Below are 6,862 nucleotides of genomic sequence, written 5' to 3' on the forward strand. Positions count from 1 at the left end.
AGGCCCATACCGAAAATAAGAAACAAAAAACAAACAAACATGAGAAAAAAATCAAGAAAAAACAATAAAAAACCCCCATAAATAGGGGTAACCACATTATGCACTACTACAAGAAGGCCCCAAACCCAGCATTTTCATTCAACCCTCGAGGGCTCAGCGTGCCCAACTTATAAATCCACCTGCACTCCGATTTTCCCAATTTCTTGCTGATATCACCACCTCTAGAACTTAAAGAAATCATGTCAATGCCCTTTATCTTCAACCCATAAGGCTTGCAGTCATGATACTTTTTAAAGTGTCTCAGCAACGTTTTTTTCAAATGATCTTTATTGGTATTTTAAATTTTTTAAAAGGTATGGGTAAAGGGTAGGGAAAAGAGGTAGGAAAGTAAGGTGATAAGGAGGAAAGGGCAATGGAACAAGGGAAAGAAGGGATGGGGAAAGAAGTAAAAAAAAAAAAAAAACCCTATAAAGATAGGGGAAAGACAGGCATACATATATACACTATCATGGGTTATATACAGTTGAACACGTAAAGCTTAATAAAGTATCCAGTAAAGGATTGTGTGCATATCATACAGTAAATCTGCACAAGGTTTAAGTTGCTTATTACAAACACCAACACCTGTAAATAAAAAAGCAATACAATAATATACGTCAATGAATCCTAAGTTACTCCTAGCAAAACGCATACAGTTTAATACAGAAGCTGAGAAAGTTGCTTATTATAAACGCCAACACTTGTTAAAAAACAAAAAGACAGCACACAAAGTATATAGTTTTACAATACTTGAGACTACAGATCACTGCAAGTAATCGCTTAATAAATATATATAGACCTGTCGCGTCCGGGTACACATATAAGTGACCCTAAGACCTTGGGGAGGTAAAGTCCGGTTCATTCAAAAGCCATAAAGTGGAAAATACTTCTTTGCCAATCAAAATACTTATAAACCTCAAGACACTCAGTTTGGACACGGATCTGAATTGGGCGGCGAGGAGGATCCAATTGAGGCCCCAGAAGAGATTATTCCAGCAGATATTAAAAAGTCGATTCCCTCTTCTGGTGAGGAAACAGGAATTATTCTGGATGCAAACTTCACTTGCAAAGTAGAAAATTGAGTCCAGTTATAAGAGATTCCGCTACACAGGAGCTTACGGGTGGTAAATTGAAACAGCTTGCGTTTTTGTAGGGTTGATCGAGACAGGTCCTTAAAGAACATCAGGTGTTTATATGGAGACTGTAGTAGTAGCGGGTCTTTTGATATCCCTAAAAGTGTATTCCTTACCCAATTGGGGTAAAATGAGACAATAACGTCTCTGCTTACACTTGAGGGCAGTGAAGGCGGTCTACGTATTCTGAAAGCTTTTTCAATCAAATTGGTTTCTTTAACCCCTTCCTGACATCCGACATACTATCCCGTCCACGGTACCCGGGCCCGTATGACCGTGGACGGGATAGTACGTCTACCGCGATCAGCGGCGCCCACGTGGTGAGCGCCGCTGATCGCGGCCGGGTGTCAGCTGATTATCACAGCTGACACCCGGCACTATGTGTCAGGGGCGGTCACGGACCGCCCCCGACACGTTAACCCCTTGCACACCGCGATCAAACATGATCGCGGTGTACCGGGAGTTAAAGGGAAGCATCGGCAGGGAGGGGGCTCCCTCCGTGCTTCCCTGAGCCCCCCATGGCAGCGCAATGTGCAGCGCTGCTGCGGGGGGCTCCTATCCTCCAGGCCCCCGAATCCAAGATGGCGACGGGGGCCTTCGGGGACCTGAGGAAGCTGGCTTCCTCAGTGCCTGCAAAGCGCAGGCAAGAGGAAGTCTTCTTCAATGCCTGTGACAGATTGCTGATCTGTCACAGTGATCTGTGATGTGACAGATCAGCGATCTGTCTCAGGACAGTGATGTCCCACCTGGGACTATGTAATAAAGTAAAAAAAAAATTCAAAAAAAATGTAAAAATAAATAAAAAAAAAATCGCCAAATAAATTAGAAAAAAAAAAAAATATTCCCTCAATAAATCCATTTTTTGGAAATAATAAAAAAAAAACAATAAAAGTACACATATTAGGTATCGCCGCATCGGTAATGACCCGCCCTATAAAACTGTCCCATTAGTTAACCCTTTTAGCGAACCCCTTAAAAAATAAAAAACGAAGCAAAAAATAATGATTTATTATCATACCGCCAAACAAAAAGTGTAATAACGCGCGATCAAAAAGACGCATATAAATATCCATGGTACCGCTGAAAACGTCATCTTGTCCCGCAAAAAACGAGCCACCACACAGCATCATCAGTGAAAAAATAAAAAAGTTATAGCTCGCAGAATAAAGCGATGCAAAAATAATTATTTTTTATATAAAATAGTTTTCATTGCATAAAACCGACAAAAACATAAAAAAACGACCTAAATGAGGTATCGCTGTAACCGTACTGACCCGAAGAATAAAACCGCTTTATCAAATTTACCGCACGCGGAACGGTGTAAACGCACCCCCCCAAAAGAAATTCATGAAACGCTGGTTTTTGTTCATTCTGCGTCCCAAAAATAGGAATAAAAAGCGATCAAAAAATGTCACGTGCCCGAAAATGGTACCAATAAAAACGTCAACTCGTCCCGCAAAAAATAAGACCTCACATGACTCAGTGGGTCAAAATACGGAAAAATTATAGCTCTCAAAATGTGGTGATGCAAAAACTATTTTACAATAAAAAGTGTCTTTTAGCGTGTGACAGCCGCCAAACATAAAAACCGCCATAAATAGTAAATCAAACCCCCGTTATCACCCCCTTAGTTAGGGAAAAATAATAAAACTAAAAAAAAAGTATTTATCTCCATTTTCCCGTTAGGGTAAGGCTGTGTGCACACGCTGCGGATTAGGTGCGGATTCATCCGCGCGGATTTTGTAAAATCCGCAGGTGAAACCGCAGGTCAAAAGACCTGCGGTTTTACCTGCGGATTGCTCTGAGGTTTAGTCCTGCGGTTTTTCATCTCCTCAATAGAGGAGATGGCAAACCGCAGGAGAATCCGCAGAAAGAATTGACATGTCAATTCTTTCTGCGGATTGAAAACCGCAGATAATCCGCGCGGAAAATTCCGCACCGTCTGCACTGCGGTTTTTGATTCCCATAGGGAATCATGGTACTGAACACCGCAGCAGGAACTGCTGCGGGTCCACAGCAGCCAAAACCGCTGCGGAGCCGCAGCAAAATCCGCAGCGTGTGCACACAGCCTTAGGGTTAGGGCTAGGGTTAGGGCTAGAGTTAGGGCTAGGGTTAGGGCTAGGGTTAGGGCTAGGGTTAGAGCTAGGGTTAGAGCTAGGGTTAGAGCTAGGGTTAGGGCTAGGGTTAGGGCTCAGATTAGGGTTAGGGGTGTGTTGGGGTTAGGGTTGGAGTTATAATTGGGGGTTTCCACTGTTTGGGCACATCAGGGGCTCTCCAAATGCAACATGGCGTCTGATCTCAATTCCAGCCAATTCTGAGTTGAAAAAGTCAAATGGTGCTCCTTCCCTTCCAAGCTCTGCCATGCGCCCAAACAGTGTTTTACCCCCACATGTAGGGTATCAGCCTACTCAGGACAAATTGCAAAACAATTTTTGGGGTCCAATTTCTCCTGTTACCCTTAGGAAAATAAAAAATTGGGGGCAAAAATATCATTTTTGTGGAAAAAAAATGATTTTTTTATTTTCACGTCCGAGTGTTATAAACTTCTGTGAAGCACTTGGGGGTTCAAAGTGCTCACCACACATCTAGATAAGTTCCGTGGGGGGTCTAGTGTCCAAAATGGGGTCACTTGTGGGGAGTTTCAATAGTTTAGGTACATCAGGGGCTCTCCAAACGCACATGACACCCGCAGACCATTCCATCAAAGTCTGCATTCCAAAACGTCACTGCTTCCCTTCCGAGCCCCGACATGTGTCCATACAGTAGTTTTCTCCCACATATGGGGTGTCAGCGTACTCAGGCCAAATTGGACAACAACTTTTGGGGGTCCAATTTCTCCTGTTACCCTTGGGAAAATGAAAAAATTGGGGACTAATTGATCATGTTTCTGGAAAAAATACGATTTTTTTATTTTCATGCCCTGGCATTATAAACTTCAGTGAAGCCCTTGGGGGTTCAAAGTGCTCACCTCACATCTAGATAAGTTCCTTAGTGGGTCTAGTTTTCAAAATGGGGTCATTTGTGGGGGTTTTCCACTGTTTAGGTACATTAGGGGCTCTCCAAAGGCAACATGACACCCGCAGACCATTCCATCAAAGTCTGCATTCCAAAACGTCACTACTTCCCTTCCGAGCCCCGACGTGTGCCCATACAGTAGTTTTCTCCCACATATGGGGTATCAGCATACTCAGGACAAATTGGACAACAACTTTTGGGGTCCAATTTCTCCTGGTACCCTTGGGAAAATAAAAAAATGGTGACTAAAAGATCATGTTTGTGGAAAAAATACGAATTATTTATTTTCACGCCCGGGCATTATAAACTTCTGTGAAGCACTGGGGGGGTCAAAGTGCTCACCACACATCTAGATAAGTTCCTTAGGGGGTCTAGTTTCCAAAATGGTGTCATTTGTGGGGGGTTTCCACTGTTTTGGTACATCAGGGGTTTTCCAAACGCGACATGATGTCCGATCTCAATTCCAGCCAAAAATGTCAAATGGCACTGCTTCCCTTCCGAGCTCTGCCATGCGCCCAAACAGTGGTTTACCCCCACATGTGGGGTATCAGCGTACTCAGGACAAATTGCACAATAACGTTTAGGGTCCTGTTACCCTTGGGAAAATAAAAATTGGGGTGAAAAGATCATTTTTGTGGAAAAAATATGATTTTTTAATTGCACCGCTGTACGTTATAAACTTCTGTAAAGCCCTTGTGGGTTCAAAGTTCTCACCACATATCTAGATAAGTTCCTTGGGGGGGTCTAGTTTCCAAAATGGGGTCACTTGTAGGGGGTTTCCACTGTTTAGGTACATCAGGGACTCTCCAAACGTGACATGGCGTCCGATCTGAATTCCAGCCAATTTTGCATTGAAAAAGTCAAACGGCGCTCCTTCCATTCTGAGCTCTGCCATGCGCCGAAACAGTCGTCCCCCCCACAAATCAGGTATCAGCGTACTCAGGACAAATTGCACAATAACTTTTGCAGTCCAATTTCTCCTGTTACCCTTGGTAAAATAAAAAAAATTGAACCTGAAGTATTTTTTTTGTGAAAAAAAGTTAGATGTTCATTTCTTTTTAAATATTCAAAAAAATTCCTGTGACGCACCTAATGGGTTAATAAACTTCTTGAATGTGGTTTTGAGCACCTTAAGGGGTTCAGTTTTTAGAATGGTGTCACTTTTGGGTATTTTCTATCATATAGACCCCTCAAAGTGGCTTCAAATGTGATGTGGTCCTAAAAATAAAATGGTGTTGTAAAAATGAGAAATCGCTGGTCAACTTTTAACCCTTATAACTTCCTAACAAAAAAAAATTTTGGTTCCAAAATTGTGCTGATGTAAAGTAAACATGTGGGAAATGTTACTTATCAAGTTTTTTGTGTGCCGTATCTCTGTGATTTAAGGGCATAAAAATTCAAAGTTGGAAAATTGCGAAATTTTTTTCACAAATAAACGCAAGTTATTTGAATGAAATTTTACCACTAACATGAAGTACAATATGTCACGAGAAAACAATGTCAGAATCACCGGGATCAATGGAAGCGTTCCAGAGTTATGACCTCATAAAGGTACAGTGGTCAGAATTGTAAAAATTGGCCCGGTCATGAACGTGCAAACCACCCTTGGGGGTGAAAGGGTTAAGATTCGGGATCAAATGGGAGGTCATCATGGAAATATATTCTTTCAGTCGTGAGGACTGCACTGATTCAGGGATTCCTCTAATCTTTGTTACTTCTCCGCTTATAATCCTCAAAATTAGCCAAGGAATCCCTAAAGGTGATAATGTCTTTTCGTAATTTATCCATTGATTCCATGAATGTAGGGAGGATCTGAGGTAGTTTTGAATCTATAGTGTCATGATTTTTAAGAGAATCCGGTATTTTTTGATTTTTTGTAAATTTATCAAAATCCTTAGTGGAATTTGGATAGGAATCATCAGTTAAACGCAGCAAGGTGTCTTTAAAGAAATTTTTTACAAAAACCTCAGATGCCTTAGATTCTGTATGTTGCTTAAGTGGGTTTCCCTGGACAACGTGATTTCCAACAGAAACATCCAAAGATTCCAAAAAAGCTCTAAACATCCTGGCTACAAAGCCTTCTGTGGGATAGTCATCTGAGGCTGGTATGTCATCTAATAATGAGGTCATTTTTTCGAGCCTGTCCTTTACCTCTAAAGATGAACGTGAGGAAGTAGTCTCATTAGACACCCTGTCCATAGAGGAATCGCTCCCATGATCATTATATGAATCAGCCTCCACCACAAACTCCTCTGACTACAGACTATCAAGATCTTCCAAAGGACTTGAGGAATTTAAAGAATTTCCGCCTTGATCCAAATGGAGATTCATGTCACAATAGTCCCCCAAGGATGACTGAGTAAGATCAGAACTTTTACCATCATGTGTGTTAGCAGCTCCATTCTGCTGCACTCCCTCAGTAAATTGATACACTTCCCCTTTAAGCATAGGAATACTAACAAATGGGTTAGGGGATATCTCTCCATTATTAACCCCTGGAACTGATCTATATTCCTCTGACCTGTCAGCTTGTATTTTGTCATCAGGGGGAGATTTTAGCTCTGTCGGTGTATGAAAGAATCGCTGTGTGTTGCTTCCCATCTCCTGTATTAAATTAGCAGTCTCTCTAATTAAAGTAAAAAGCTCATCTTTATTTGTGGTATACACAGGGGGTT

The sequence above is a fragment of the Dendrobates tinctorius genome, unplaced genomic scaffold (genome assembly GCF_039654945.1).
Source record: "Dendrobates tinctorius isolate UK_male_01 unplaced genomic scaffold, ASM3965494v1 ptg000046l, whole genome shotgun sequence".
Taxonomy (NCBI): Eukaryota; Metazoa; Chordata; class Amphibia; order Anura; family Dendrobatidae; genus Dendrobates; species Dendrobates tinctorius.